Source organism: Mus musculus, chromosome 18 (genome assembly GCF_000001635.26).
Source record: "Mus musculus strain C57BL/6J chromosome 18, GRCm38.p6 C57BL/6J".
Classification (NCBI taxonomy): Eukaryota; Metazoa; Chordata; class Mammalia; order Rodentia; family Muridae; genus Mus; species Mus musculus.
Genome location: NC_000084.6, coordinates 70,137,501 through 70,152,484, shown reverse-complemented (window position 1 = coordinate 70,152,484; position 14,984 = coordinate 70,137,501). Strand labels below are relative to the sequence as shown.

General features: G+C 40.7%; 1 protein-coding gene across 2 annotated transcripts in view; it reads left to right on the top strand.

Moving 5' to 3' along the window:
* The first annotated feature begins 10,851 nt into the window (after positions 1–10,851).
* The window catches only part of Rab27b (RAB27B, member RAS oncogene family), a 162,503-nt gene continuing 158,370 nt past the window's right edge, over positions 10,852–14,984 (top strand). Inside the window, exons 1-2 of one of the 2 annotated variants that reach the window (XM_006526364.2) lie at positions 10,852–10,961; positions 11,092–11,167. The gene's annotated coding sequence lies outside the window, so the exon portion shown is untranslated. The remainder of the gene's footprint in view (positions 10,962–11,091; positions 11,168–14,984) is intronic. The other variant, NM_001082553.2, reaches the window with a different exon arrangement.

The following is a 14,984-nucleotide window of genomic DNA, read 5'->3' as shown; positions in this document are numbered from 1 at the left end:
GATAATAGGAGTTTATGAAAATGAAGATTTTCAACTTAAAGGGCCAGCAAATATCTTCAACAAAATTATAGAAGAAAACTTCCCAAACCTAAAGAATGACATGCCCATGAACATACAAGAAGCCTACAGAACTCCAAATAGACTGGACCAGAAAAGAAATTCCTACCGACACATAATAATCAGAACAAAAAATGCACTAAACAAGAAGATAATATTAAAAGCAGTAAGGGAGAAAGGTCAAGAAACATATAAAGGAAGGCCTATCAGAATTACACCAGACTTTTCACCAGAGACTATGAAAGCCAGAAGAGCTTGGACAGATGTTATACAGACACTAAGAGAACACAAAAGCCAGCCCAGGCTACTATACCCGGCCAAACTCTCAATTACCATAGATGGAGAAACGAAAGTATTCCACAACAAAACCAAATTCACACATTATCTTTCCACGAATCCAGCCCTTCAAAGGATAATAACAGAAAAAAACCAATACATGGACAAAAATCACGCCCTAGAAAAAGCAAGAAAGTAATCCCTCAACAAACCAAAAAGAAGACAGCCACAAGAACAGAATGCCAACTCTAACAATAAAAATAAAAGGTAGCAACAATTACTTTTCCTTAATATCTCTTAATATCAATGGACTCAATTCAAGTAATCCCTCAACAAATCAAAAAGAAGACAGCCACAAGAACAGAATGCCAACTCTAACAACAAAAATAAAAGGTAGCAACAATTACTTTTCCTTAATATCTCTTAATATCAATGGACTCAATTCCCCAATAAAAAGACATAGTCTAACAGACAACACAAACAGGACCCAACATTCTGCTGCTTACAGGAAACACATCTCAGGGAAAAAGACAGACACTACCTCAGAGTGAAAGGCTGGAAAACAATTTTCCAAGCAAATGGTCTGAAGAAACAAGCTGGAGTAGCCATTCTAATATGGAATAAAATCGGCTTCCAACACAAAATTACCAAAAAAGACAAGGAAGGACACTTCATACTCATCAAAGGTAAAATCCTCCAAGAGGAACTCTCAATTCTGAATATCTATGCTCCAAATGCAAGGGCAGCCATATTCATTAAAGACACTTTAGTAAAGCTCAAAGCACACATTGCACCTCACACAATAATAGTGGGAGACTTCAATACACCACTTTCATCAATGGACAGATCGTGGAAACAGAAACTAAACAGGGACACAGTGAAACTAACAGAAGTTATGAAACAAATCGACTTAACAGATATCTACAGAACATTTTATCCTAAAACAAAAGGATATACCTTCTTCTCAGCACCTCACGGGACCTTCTCCAAAATTGACCATATAATTGGTCACAAAACAGGCCTCAACAGATACAAAAATATTGAAAATTTCACATGCATCCTATCAGACCACCATGGACTAAGGCTGATCTTCAATAACAACATAAATAATGGAAAGCCAACATTCACGTGGAAACTGAACAACACTCTTCTCAATGATACCTTGGTCAAGGAAGGAATAAAGAAAGAAAATAAGACTTTTTAGAGTTTAATGAAAATGAAGCCACACATACCCAAACCTATTGGACACAATGAAAGCATTTCTAAGAGGGAAACTCATAGCTCTGAGTGCCTCCAAAAAGAAACTAGAGAGAGCACACACTAGCAGCTTGACAACACATCTAAATGCTCTAGAAAATAAGGAAGAAAATTCACCCAAGAGGAGTAGATGGCAGGAAATAATCAAACTCAGGGGTGAAATCAACCAAGTGGAAACAAAAAGAACTATTCAAAGAATTAACCAAAGGAGGAGTTGGTTCTTTGAGAAAATCAACAAGATAGATAAACCTTTAGCCTTATTCACTAGAGGGCACACGGACAGCATCCTAATTAACAAAATCAGAAATGAAAAGGGAGACATAACAACAGATCCTGAAGAAATCCAAAACACCATCAGATCCTTCTACAAAAGGCTATACTCAACAAAACTGGAAAACCTAGAAGAAATGGACAAATTTCTAGACAGATACCAGGTACCAAAGTTAGATCAGGATCAAGTTAACGATCTAAACAGTCCCATATCCCCTAAAGAAATAGAAGCAGTCATTAATAGTCTCCCAACCAAAAAAAAAAAAAAAAAAAAAACCAGCCCAGGACCAGATAGGTTTAGTGCAGAGTTCTATCAGACCTTCAAAGAAGATCTAGTCCCAGTTCTGCACAAACTATTCCACAAAATAGAAGTAGAAGGCACTCTACCCAACTCATTCTATGAAGCCACAATTATTCTGATACCTAAACCACAGATATATCCAACAAAGATAGAGAACTTCAGACCAATTTCCCTCATGAATATATATGCAAAAATACTCAATAAAATTCTCGCTAACCGAATCCAAGAACACATTAAAACAATCATCTATCCTCACCAAGTAGGTTTTATTCCAGGGATGCAGGGATGGTTTAATAAACGGAAATCCATCAACATAATCCATTATATAAACAAACTCAAAGACAAAAGCCACATGATCATCTCCTTAGACACAGAGAAAGCATTTGACAAAATCCAACACCCATTCATGATAAAAGACTTGGAAAGATCAGGAATTCAAGGCCCATACCTAAACATGATAAAAGCAATCTACAGCAAACCAGTAGCCAACATCAAAGTAAATGGTGAGAATCTGGAAGCAATCCCACTAAAATCAGGAACTAGACAAGGCTGCCCACTTTCTCCCTACCTCTTCAACATTCGAAAACAAAAGGAGATCAACGGGATACAAATTGGAAAAGATGAAGTCAAAATATCACTTTTTGCAGATGATATGATAGTATATTGTACTGGCTAGTTTTGTGTCAACTTGACACAGCTGGAGTTATCACAGAGAAAGAGCTTCAGTTGAGGAAATGCCTCCATGAGATCCAACTGTAAGGCATTTTCTCAATTAATGATCAAGGGGGAAAGGCCCCTTGTGGGTGGGACCATCTCTGGGCTGGTACTCTTCGGTTTTATAAGAGAGCAGGCTGAGCAAGCCAGGTGAAGCAAGCCAGTAAAGAACATCCCTCCATGGCCTCTGCATCAGCTCCTGCTTTCTGACCTGCTTGAGTTCCAGTCCTGCATGCTTTGGTGATCAACAGCAGTATGGAAATGTAAGCCAAATAAACCCCTTCCTCCCCAACTTGCTTCTTGGTCATGATGTTTGTGCAGGAATAGAAACCCTGACTAAGACAAATTGGTACCAGGAGTGGGGTATTCCTGTGACAATCTGACCATGTTTTGGGGAGGACTGTGGAAGGACTTTGGAACTTTGGGCTTGAAGATCCATCCGTTGTTAAGAGCTCTGTCACATGTCCTGTAGGAGCTTGGAAGATAATGTTGAGAACACTGCAGAAGATGGAGCTCTGGTGTGTGAAATTTCAGAGGAAAAATTAAAGACTCTTTTCAGGGCCATTGCTGTTTTGATTGTGAAGATTCTGTAGTTCTGGTTAGCTGAGGCTGAAGAATCAGCTGTGATTAACAAGATACCAGAACTACCAAAGCAAAAACTTTGCATTACTGGGACTATTGATGCTGGTTAGCTGGAGCTAAGAAATTAGCGGTGATTAAGAAGAGACCAGCATCATTGAGGTGACATCTTCTGGGAAGTGTTTTCTGAAAGCACAAAGAGGCTGTGTTCCAGAGATGGCCAAGGTTGTACTCCTGCTGCAACGGGACTTAGTAATATGTAAGGATCACCCAGGTGGTACTGGTTTTGAAGGCATGAAGGGGTCACGCAAAGCAGCTGAGGCTCGGTACTTTGAGAGGCCATGGAAGGCCATTGGTGAAGGTACAGCCTCAGTTGCAATTGAAGGCCCAGGACTGAAGGGGTCATGCACTGTTTTGGAGATGCCAGTACCATGAGATGACCACCAAGAGCAGCAGCAGCAGTGGGGTACAGGCATCTTGAGCCTAGAGTATGATGTGTGTGCTACAAGGGGCATGGCTGGAGAATTGACCAAAGCCCTTGGAGGAGCCCAGAAGATCGTGAGTTGGATCCCAGACATTGGACAGTTGGAGATTGACTTTTGCTTTTGATTGTGACTGTGCCCTGATATTTTCCCTCTTGAAGGAAGAAACTGTTTTAGTGGAGCCCACAGTTAAGAGACTTTTAATTGTAAAAAGACTTTGGATTTTAAAAAAGATGGATATTTTAAAGAAATTGAAATTTTAAGAATATGTAAAGGCTGTGGGACTTTTAAAGTTATTTAGATCTTGGGGATGAATAAGATTGTAAGGGTTGAGGCTTACTAGTGATGTTTTTGTGTGTCAAGTTGACAAGGGGTCAATTGTACTGGCTAGTTTTGTGTCAACTTGACACAGCTGGAGTTATCACAGAGAAAGAGTTGAGGAAATGCCTCCATGAGATCCAACTGTAAGGCATTTTCTCTATTAGTGATAAAGGGGGAAAGGCCCCTTGTGGGTGGGACCATCTCTGGGCTGGTACTCTTGGGTTTTATAAGAGAGCAGGCTGAGCAAGCCAGGTGAAGCAAGCCAGTAAAGAACATCCCTCCATGGCCTCTGCATCAGCTCCTGCTTTTTGACCTGCTTGAGTTCCAGTCCTGCATCCTTTGGTGATCAACAGCAGTATGGAAATGTAAGCCAAATAAACCCCTTCCTCCCCAACTTGCTTCTTGGTCATGATGTTTGTGCAGGAATAGAAACCCCGACTAAGACATATATATAACTGACCCTAAAAATTCCACCAGAGAACTCCTAAACCTGATAAACAGCTTCGGTAAAGTAGCTGGATATAAAATTAACTCAAACAAGTCAATGGCCTTTCTCTACACAAAGAATAAACAGGCTGAGAAAGAAATTAGGGAAACAACACCCTTCTCAATAGTCACAAATAATATAAAATATCTTGGCGTGACTCTAACTAAGGAAGTGAAAGATCTATATAAGAACTTCAAGTCTCTGAAGAAAGAAATTAAAGAAGATCTCAGAAGATGGAAAGATCTCCCATGCTCATGGATCGGCAGGATCAACGTTGTAAAAATGACTATCTTGCCAAAAGCAATCTACAGATTCAATACAATCCCCATCAAAATTCCAACTCAATTCTTCAACCAATTAGAAAGAGCAATCTGCAAATTCATCTGGAATAACAAAAAACCTAGGATAACAAAACCTCTTCTCAAGGATAAAAGAATCTCTGGTGGAATCACCATGCCTGACCTAAAGCTTTACTACAGTGCAATTGTGATAAAAACTGCATGGTACTGGTATAGTGACAAACAAGTAGACCAATGGAATAGAATTGAAGACCCAGAAATGAACCCACACACCTATGGTCACTTGATCTTCGACAAGGGAGCTAAAACCATCCAGTGGAAGAAAGACAGCATTTTCAACAAATGGTGCTGGCACAACTCGTGGTTATCATGTAGAAGAATGCGAATTGATCCGTTTCTATCTCCTTGTACTAAGGTCAAATCTAAGAGGATTAAGGAACTCCACATAAAACCAGAGACACTGAAACTTATAGAGGAGAAAGTGGGGAAAAGCCTCGAAGATATGGGCACAGGAGAAAAATTCCTGAATAGAACAGCAATGGCTTGTGCTGTAAGATTGAGAATTGACAAATGGGACCTAATGAAACTCCAAAGTTTCTGCAAGGCAAAAGATACTGTCGATAAGACAAAAAGGCCACCAAAGGATTGGGAAAGGATCTTTACCTATCTTAAATCAGATAGGGGACTAATATCCAACATATATAAAGAACTCAAGAAGGTGGACTTCAGAAAATCAAACAACCCCATTAAAAAATGGGGCTCAGAACTAAACAAAGAATTCTCACCTGAGGATACCGAATGGCAGAGAAGCACCTGAAAAAATGTTCAACATCCTTAATTATCAGGGAAATGCAAATCAAAACAACCCTGAGATTCCATCTCACACCAGTCAGAAAGGCTAAGATCAAAAATTCAGGTGACAGCAGATGCTGGCGTGGTTGTGGAGAAAGAGGAACACTCCTCCACTGTTGGTGGGATTGCAAGCTTGTACAACCACTCTGAAAATCAGTATGGCAGTTTCTCAGAAAATTGGACATGGTACTACCGGAGGATCCTGCAATACCTCTCCTGGGTATATATCCAGAAGATGTCCCAACCGGTAAGAAGGACACATGCTCCACTATGTTCATAACAGCCTTATTTATAATAGCCAGAAGGTGGAAAAAACCTAGATGCCCCTCAACAGAGGAATGGATACAAAAATTGTGGTACATTTACACAATGGAGTACTACTCAGCTATTAAAAAGAATGAATTTATGAAATTCCTAGGCAAATGGTTGGACCTGGAGGGCATCATCCTGAGTGAGGTAACACAATCACAAAAGAACTCAAATGATATGTACACACTGATAAGTGGCTATTAGCCCAGAAACTTAGTATACCCGAGATATAAGAGACAATTTGTAAAACACATGAAACTGAAGAAAAACGAAGACCAAAGTGTGGACATTTTGCCCCTTCTTAGAATTGGAAAAAAATCACCCATGGAAGGAGTTACAGAGACAAACTTTGGAGCTCAGATAAAAGGATTGATCGCCTAGAGACTGCCATATCCAGGGATCCATCCCATAATTAGCCTCCAAACGATGACACCATTGCATACTCTAGCAAGCATTTGCTGAAACGACCCAGATAGAGCTGTCTCTTGTGAGACTATGCCGGGTCCTAGGAAACACAGAAGTGGATGCTCACAGTCAGCTATTGGATGGAGCACAGGGCCCCCAAAGGAGGAACTAGAGAAAGTATCCAAGGAGCTAAAGGGATCTGCAACCCTATAGGGAACAATATGAACTAACCAGTACCCCTGAGCTCTTGACTCTAGCTGCATATGTATCAAAAGATGGCCTAGTTGGCCATCACTGGAAAGAGAGGCCCATTGGACAGGCAAGATTTATATGCCCCAATACAGGGGAATGCTAGGGCCAAAAAGTGGGAGTGGGTGGGTAGGGGATTGGGCGGGGAGGGTATGGGGGACTTTTGGGATAGCATTGGAAATGTAATTGAGGAAAATACTTAATAAAAAAATATAAATATAAAGAAAAGAATATGCATTCTATGCACGCATAAGCGCCTCTAGCCTTAAACCAACTCTCTGCTGAGGTTTTACTGCTAGGTCATACGGAGGAAGAAAGTGAGAGTCACGGTGCAAGCGATTCAAAGTGAAAGACCTTTTAAAGCTACTGCCTTCTGTGTAATTTCAGAACTACCATGTTTCTTGAAAGTTCCCAAATTGAGTGTGTTCATTTCATAAAAGTAAAGGTGCTTGAATTTTATGGAAGAGTTCCGTTTTTATTAGCCATGATATCTGAACTATGCATTAAAACAAAATTTACAGTGGATTATCACAGAAAGCCTAGAAGACAATTAGTACTAATCCAAATCTATGAGGGTACAAAAAGCCTCCTGTGTAAATGTGCGTATTAGTAAGCCCAACGCTACTAAAGAGTTCAGTCTACTCCCACTTATGAAGTGTAATCAGCTGCCCCACTTCACTATTCAAACAGAGCCTCACATTATCAACAACCATGGGATTGACCCATTGCCTGCTTATCTAGAAATCTGAGTTCCTTACTTAAGTCTACTTAAAAGTCAATATGGCTCCATATCGGTCTGTCTTTACAGCCACCACTGGCTTCTGGGTAGTTGCTCCCAAGAGATGTGATACCAACACTTCCCTCTCTATTGGCAGAGGAGATCATCACAACATGAGTGTTGCGACAATCCAGGGCCTGGTGAGTCCACAGGGATTCCTCAGAACAGCTGTGAGGGTTCAGCAGACTATGGGGGAGGGGAGCAAGGCCTGCATATTTCAAGCATTCTCAGGCCCAAAGTATTGAAGAATCCATACTTAGTTCAGACGGCTATAGCAAAGTCCCAGAGATGAATGGCTTAGAATTGGTAGTAAACTTTATCGAAGGTTTGGAGAATGTAAACCGAAGACCAAGGTGTGAGCAGGCATTGGTTCTGGTTCTTATCCTGGTCCTCTTCTGGGCTACAGACCGTTGACTACTTGTGTGTCCAAATATGCCAAAAGGAGAGTGAGAAGTCTCTGGGAGCCCCCTATCGACATTCCTTGTGGGGTCTTCTTCCTTGATGTTTGTGGGTTTTCTTGTTTGTTTGTTTTTCAGAACATTATATCTTTTTTTTTTTCCTAAAAGTTTTAAGATTTTCTTATTGCACTTTCACCCTAATGGGGAGTCCTTCAATGGATGAGGGACGAGGAGTCTTTCAGTACCCTACTTTTTCTTACCCTACCTATCCTTATTGCACAGATAACATGTCTGTGTATCTTGAGGACCCAGCCTTTGCATAATACAGCATTCTTACCAAGGCTTGATAATACTCACAGAAGTAAGTAGCTGTAGACAGATGCCTGGCAAAGATACATTGGCCCCTCACTAGCTACATAAATACTTCCCTGCCTCTAGCCAAGTCAGGCATGACTTCCTACTTACAGTCATCTCCTAAGGGGACATCACTGCCCTTTCTCTGCAGTTAATTTTTTTTTTCAAAATATGCTAAATTACGAAGAAGCACAAAGAAACGTAACACGGAAGCAAGTCCTCATCTACTGGGCTCAACCAAGCATAAGTCTGATCCAGAATTATGCTCCAGTTAACCTGACTCTGTAATGACCCACAGGACCTCATGCTATGTATTCCACCCACCAATCAGTTAAAGCTCTTTGACATGTGACTTAAGATCAGTCCAGTGGTTGATTTTTCAGGTCCTCAGATCATTAAAAACTATATTCTCCCTCACTGATCCATTCAATATGACCCTAGGCTTAATAGATCTCTGATCTTCATGAGAGAAAACGCTGGAGTTGTACATAGTGAGAGTCTTGTCTTGAATTTTTGTTCCTGAACTCTGGAGTCTTGTCTTCTCTGGCATATGTGCCAGTGCCTTATATATCTTGTTCCTAGCTATTCAACATCATCTATGCAACCTGACTGCTTAGACATGAGGTCGATGCTGTGTCTTTTTTCACCAGCAGACCCAGCTCTCTGAGATGGTGACACTCCCCCGCTGAGCACTTGTAAGGCCAGGCTGTGATCCAAGGCCTGCAATACAAACCCACCGCTCCACACAAACCTACCTATCCACTTCCCTCTTCCAATTTCGCTATTTTTATGTGCTTTTGTTAGAAAAATATCAAAGTTGACTTGAAGTTGACACTTAAGATTTTAGTCCCATCTGTACTAACCTGCTCCTGCACTCAATCTCTTACCTGGAAACACTGCAAATAGAAGCCTGACCCTCCAGTTCAGCTGTGCATCAAAATGTGTGACTTATGTAACCTATCATCTCAAGACAAATATTTAAATATTTTACATACGTATAATTTGGTACTTATGTAATACATTGTTTTTGTTTCTTTATTTGGTTTTGTTGTTGTTTTGTTTTGTTCGAGAAAGGGTTTTCCTGTGTAGCCCAGGCTGTTCTGGAATTCATTTCATAGATCAGGCTGGCCTTGAACTCACAGCAATCCACCTGCCTCTGCCTTCTGAATGCTGGGATTAGAAGTGTGTGCCACCATACCTAGGCTAATCTTCTAATTTAAATTATAATGTGGCTAAAGTGTGGTCAGCTTTACGAGGATTGGTTGCTATTGTAGAGGCCCCAGATTTGGTTCCCAACATCCATATCGAACTGCTCTCAGATGTCTGAATCCTAGGTGCAAGGGACTTGATATCCTCTTCTGGTCTGTGCAGACACCAGAGCAGCACATGTGATATACATTCATTCACACACACTTCTCTCTGTCTGTCTCTGTCTCTTCCTGTCTCTGCCTCTCTCTCTCTCTCTCTCTCTGTCTCTCTCTGTCTCTCTCTGTCTCTCTCTTTCTCTTTCTCTCTCTCTCTCACAGACATACACACACAGAGAGAGAAAATAAAAACATGTCTTTTAAAAAATGAAATAAAATAACAGTAAATTATGAACTCCGTAGGGGCAAAGGTGTCCTCGGAATGGTACCTGAATGGAAGCAGCTGCTTAGAGATGCACAGTAAATTGGATTTTGTCAGCTCAGAGATGAACTTCACTAGCTATATTATACACAGTAACTTTCCTCCGTTTATTGTCTGCTTCATTAGTTTCTCGGATATTTACTGTGATCCTACCATATGTTGAGTCATCTTCCAAAGGTTACTTTACAAAGTAAACCGAATAGATTCTTTTTGCAAGTGGTATAGTATTGTTAAATGATAACGGGGTCACAGAAAATGTAAATGGCGTGGGTGGGCGGAAAGACAGTTTGGTGATAAAGATGGGAGAAAATGAATAAAGGAAGATTACGTTTTTGTCCCCTTTAAAGAATAAGTTCCCAAAGTTCTCTATTTCTTTTGCATTTGTTTTCTTTTGTATTTTTTTAAACAGAATAGGCTAGGCTTGAGTTATTAGAACCTCAGAGTATTTACAAATGGTTAAAGAAATTTTTGTATTGTTTCCTTTACGAGTTAAATGTGGGTTAAAAAAAACACGAAATAAATGCATTTCAATAAACACGGTGTCCATGCAAACTGGTTTTCTGTCGGATGGTCTTTAACATTGACACTCTTTGGTCATCTCTAATCCGTTTATTCTCAACAGCATAGACTGTATGACATTAGCAAACTATTATTTACTTCGCATCCTTCCATAAACAATGCCCACAGTTGCTGCTGCTTAGCCACAGCAACAGTGGACTAAGGAGGTTTAAGGACTTCCTTAAAACCTCTCAATGGCAGCCCCTGGCAGACACAGCAGATTGTGGAATCTTCTAGCTTTCTAACCTGAGCAGGCACTAGGACCGCCCAGACACTGTCTGCTGGAGCGTTTCTCACCCTGTCAGAAGGACTGAGCCGGTTTAGCTGTTACACAAGAAGAGAGCAGCCGGCGCCAAGGCTCCCACTGCCTCCCTTTTCCAGAGGAGAAGGTATACATGTGCTATTTATCACTCAGCTTTTGTACAATGTCCGCGTGCCTCCAGTGTTCACATAATCGGATGCTCTGCCAGCTGTCCAGCTCTAATGGCTTACTCTGTTATTTTATGTTAATTCCCACAGCGGACGCAAGCCACAGTGCTGTAAAGAAATGGGCTAGCTATTCCCCCGAGGCTGTGATCTGGAAGCGTTTGGAGGTGTAAGTACCTGATCTCAGATCTCTAAGGCACTGGCTCTGCTGTGTTCCTTGCTTCTTTTCCTCCTCACTGAAGGAGCCAATGTGCGGTGCCATCTGCATGTTTCATTCATGAGGAGCAACAGAGGGTGACAGAAACCACAAGTGATGGGCCTGAAACTCCACTTTGGAGTGGCAGCCGGGGTTCCTTTCCTGTAGGCTTCAGGCTTGCTACAGAAGCTGGGTTTACACACAGTTCGGAGAGGGGAGTGGTTTTGCTCAGGGCTGCGGTTTCTGCTTTCTGTTTTCAAAGCTTTCAGCATTCTTTTCTAATCACTGCTCTGGTAAAGGGTAGGTGTCTCTTCCTGATTCCTTTACGTCTACAGCTCCTTACTCTTAGCAGAAGGGTGGACTTTCAGAACGCTGGTGAGACACTCATGTCCCAGAGTACAGTCAGCATTAGCAGAGAAACCCACTTCATCGATCTCTATGGCACAGTTAGGAGACACCCTTAGACGCATATGATAAATTAGCAGCCTGAGATCTCTTCTATGTAACAACATGTGCACTGAGGAAATTGTTTACTATTAGAAAGCCTAAAGGAACATGGTTTTATGAAGAAAACTGAGATAAAAATAAATTAAAAGCCCATTGAAGAGACCTCCTTAATGTTTTCAGGCATTGGAAACTTTAAGACCTGGTTACATTGTTAGGTGTGTTGAGATCTCCAGTAATCCATTTATATGTGTGTGTGCTGCCAATTGTAATACGTGGATTCATCCAGAAAGGTTTATCATATTAAGTTTGTTAATTATCAGTTTATGATTGCAATATATACCTGGGGAAAGAAAATAACCAAGACACAATGCAAGACATGGTGTTGTGAGTTCACTGAAAGCAATTATTAAGGGATTTATAAAATCCTTTTAGTGGATCAAGAAGTCTTCTATTAGCTGGGAGGTGGTGACCTGCCTTTAATCCCAGCACTCAGGAGGCAGAGACAGGGGGATCTCTGTGAGTTTGAGGCAAGCGGTCTACAGAGTGAGTTCCAGGACAGCGAGCTTTACACAGAGATACCCTGTGTGATGGCCATTCCTGGTTGTCAACTCGATCACATCTGAAGTGCACTATAATCTAGAAATGGAGGGCACACCTGGGATCCAGATCCTGAAGCTGGAAGATAAGTTTCTGACCTGGACTTTGACATGGAGATCTTGAGCGTAGTGGCCATGAATAGCTTAGACCTAGGCAAGGTGCCTTTAATTCTAAGAGACTGAGGCAAGCAGATTCTGAGTTCAAGGTCAGCTTGGGAAAAAGCAAGTTTTAGATCCAAGCATGGTGGTACACACCTTTGATCTGAGCCACACCTTCTGCTGGAGGCCTACATAAGGACATTGGAAGCAGGAAGATTCACTCTTCTTCGATCACTTGCACTTACTTGCCAGCACATCTTTTGGAGCCTACTTCTACAGAAGATCAAGTGAAACAACTAGCCTCGTGGGACTGAGCAACTACTAGATTCTTGGATTTCCCATCCACAGCTGCCTGTTGTTGAGTTAGTTAGGCTACAGACTGTAAGTCATTACAATAAATTCCGTTAATATACAGAGACATACCATAAGTTCTGTGACTCTAGAGAACCCTAAGACACCCTGCCTCAAAACAAACAAACAAACAAACAAACAAAAACAAAACAGAAAAGAAGTTTTGTATTTGAAATGTATTTTATACATTGTATAATTTAAATGTTGTATACTTATAATCTATACATACCTACAAACATTTAATTTACAGGTTATACATTGCATAATGTACAATAAATATATCGTACACATTGAAATATAAAACATTTAAATGCCCTAAATGAAAACATGTTCAGTAATGAACCCTTGGATAATGTGCCTATGGTTCTCCTAAAACTGTGATTGACCAGTAGAGAGAGCAGCTGGACTGGTACCTACGTTTCACTGCACTAATACATACATTTTATGTTTTAAATATTGAGCTGCAATATTTACCTTATAAATATAACATATTAGCTTAAATGAAGTTAGAAGTAGTTATAACTATAAATTTGCAGTGTCCTTAGGAGGCAATAACTATACAAAAAGAAAATATCAATATCCCTACATGATATTTCTTAAGCAGAGAAAATCATTTTCATTGGTGACTACTGAAGAAAGAAAAATCAGGTTAGACACAGTAATTGCCTTTCACTAATTTCAGAATCCAGGGCCAATTTTAATTTTATGTTTTGGTTGTTCACATAACTGTGGTATATATGTCTGTAAATGTTGTGTGAAGTTTTGTACTTTTTTAAAGATGTATTTATTTTATATGTGTGAGTACACTGTCAACGTCTTCAGACACATGAGAAGATCCCATTGCATCGGATCCCATTACAGACGGTTGTGAGCTACCATGTGGTTTCTGGGAATTTGACTCAAGACCTCTAACAGAGCAGTCCATGAGTGCTCTTAGTAACTGAGCTATCTCTACAGCCCTTAGCTTTCATTTTTATGTGCTTAGCACTTGTACTTTGCTTAGAGACAGTGGAGCCCAGGATTAGCTTCAGAAAACTGAAGTCAAACAGGGTCACCTTCTAATAGGGATCTGGTGATGGGAGGGAGCAGTGTTCATGCCCCAGGAGATTGTAGGAAGGGAGGGGCTGTCCTTCTGGATTCCCGCAGAATGAAAATCACAACTCAGACATGAAGTTTTGAGGAGTGGTTGCCCTCCATAAACCACAACTGGATAAAATTGCATGTAACTTGAGACTTTCCTTTTGAAAGCCAATTAAACTTTTTGCTTATTAAATAAAACATCAAATGGGAAGCCCCTGAGAGCCTAGTAGGGCATCACATTCACACTGGCAGAATTACATGAACCGGGAAGGACAATGCTATTCTTTTCATTGCAGTCTAACAAAAAAGAGAAAGTTGTTAATTACCTAGCTTTGAGAGCTAAGGTATTATCATTTCCAGAACTGGCTATTTCTTATTTTAAAAAAGAAAGTTTGAGTAGTGCCTGGTGGCCTGCCTACACCTATAATTCCAGTACTTGGGAGACCAAGCCGAAGGATTGCAGGAACACGTTTAGCCTCGGGAGTTGCACAAGAAAACACTACTTCATAAACTAGATTCAAAGAGAAGAAGATAATGAACGTGAAGAAGAAAACTAAAGAAAAGGAAGAGAAGGAGGAACTGTACTTACACCAGAAAGCTTTTAAAAAGCATGAAATTTAGCCTTTGAGTATAAAACCAATGAGAGTCTAAAATGTATGCTATGCATTTATTGATAAGCAGGATAATCCAGAATATTGTTTTACTTCTGTCTTCCTGCTTCACATAACTATGTGGACATGGCTGTCACTATCAAATTCTCACTCAGGCTGAGGTCTTAAACTAAACAGAAAGAGGAAATAGAACCTGTCCATCAGCATTCACCTCTCTCTGACTCCGCCTCTGGATAGAATGGACCAGCTGCCCCATGCCTCATGCAGCTATGACTTCCCCGCCAAGATGCACTGTATCTTCAAACTGTGAACCGAACCATGACCCTCCTTCCTAAGCTGCCTTTGCCAAGTCTTTCGCTACAACAATGAGAAAAACAACTAATATGTATTCCCTCCAGCTGTTGGAAAGAGACAACCCTGCTTGGGAATCTTCCACACAATACAACCAATCAAAATGCAGAGCTGTGGAGCCAAATGGATAACTGTACAATACAACTCCTGCAACTAAGGCTCAGAGAACATAGAGGAAGAGGGGTAGAAAGACTGTAATGGCAGCAGAATGGGGCGCTGTGAATCTGCATCTCTGAGGAATGTCAGTAGCTACAG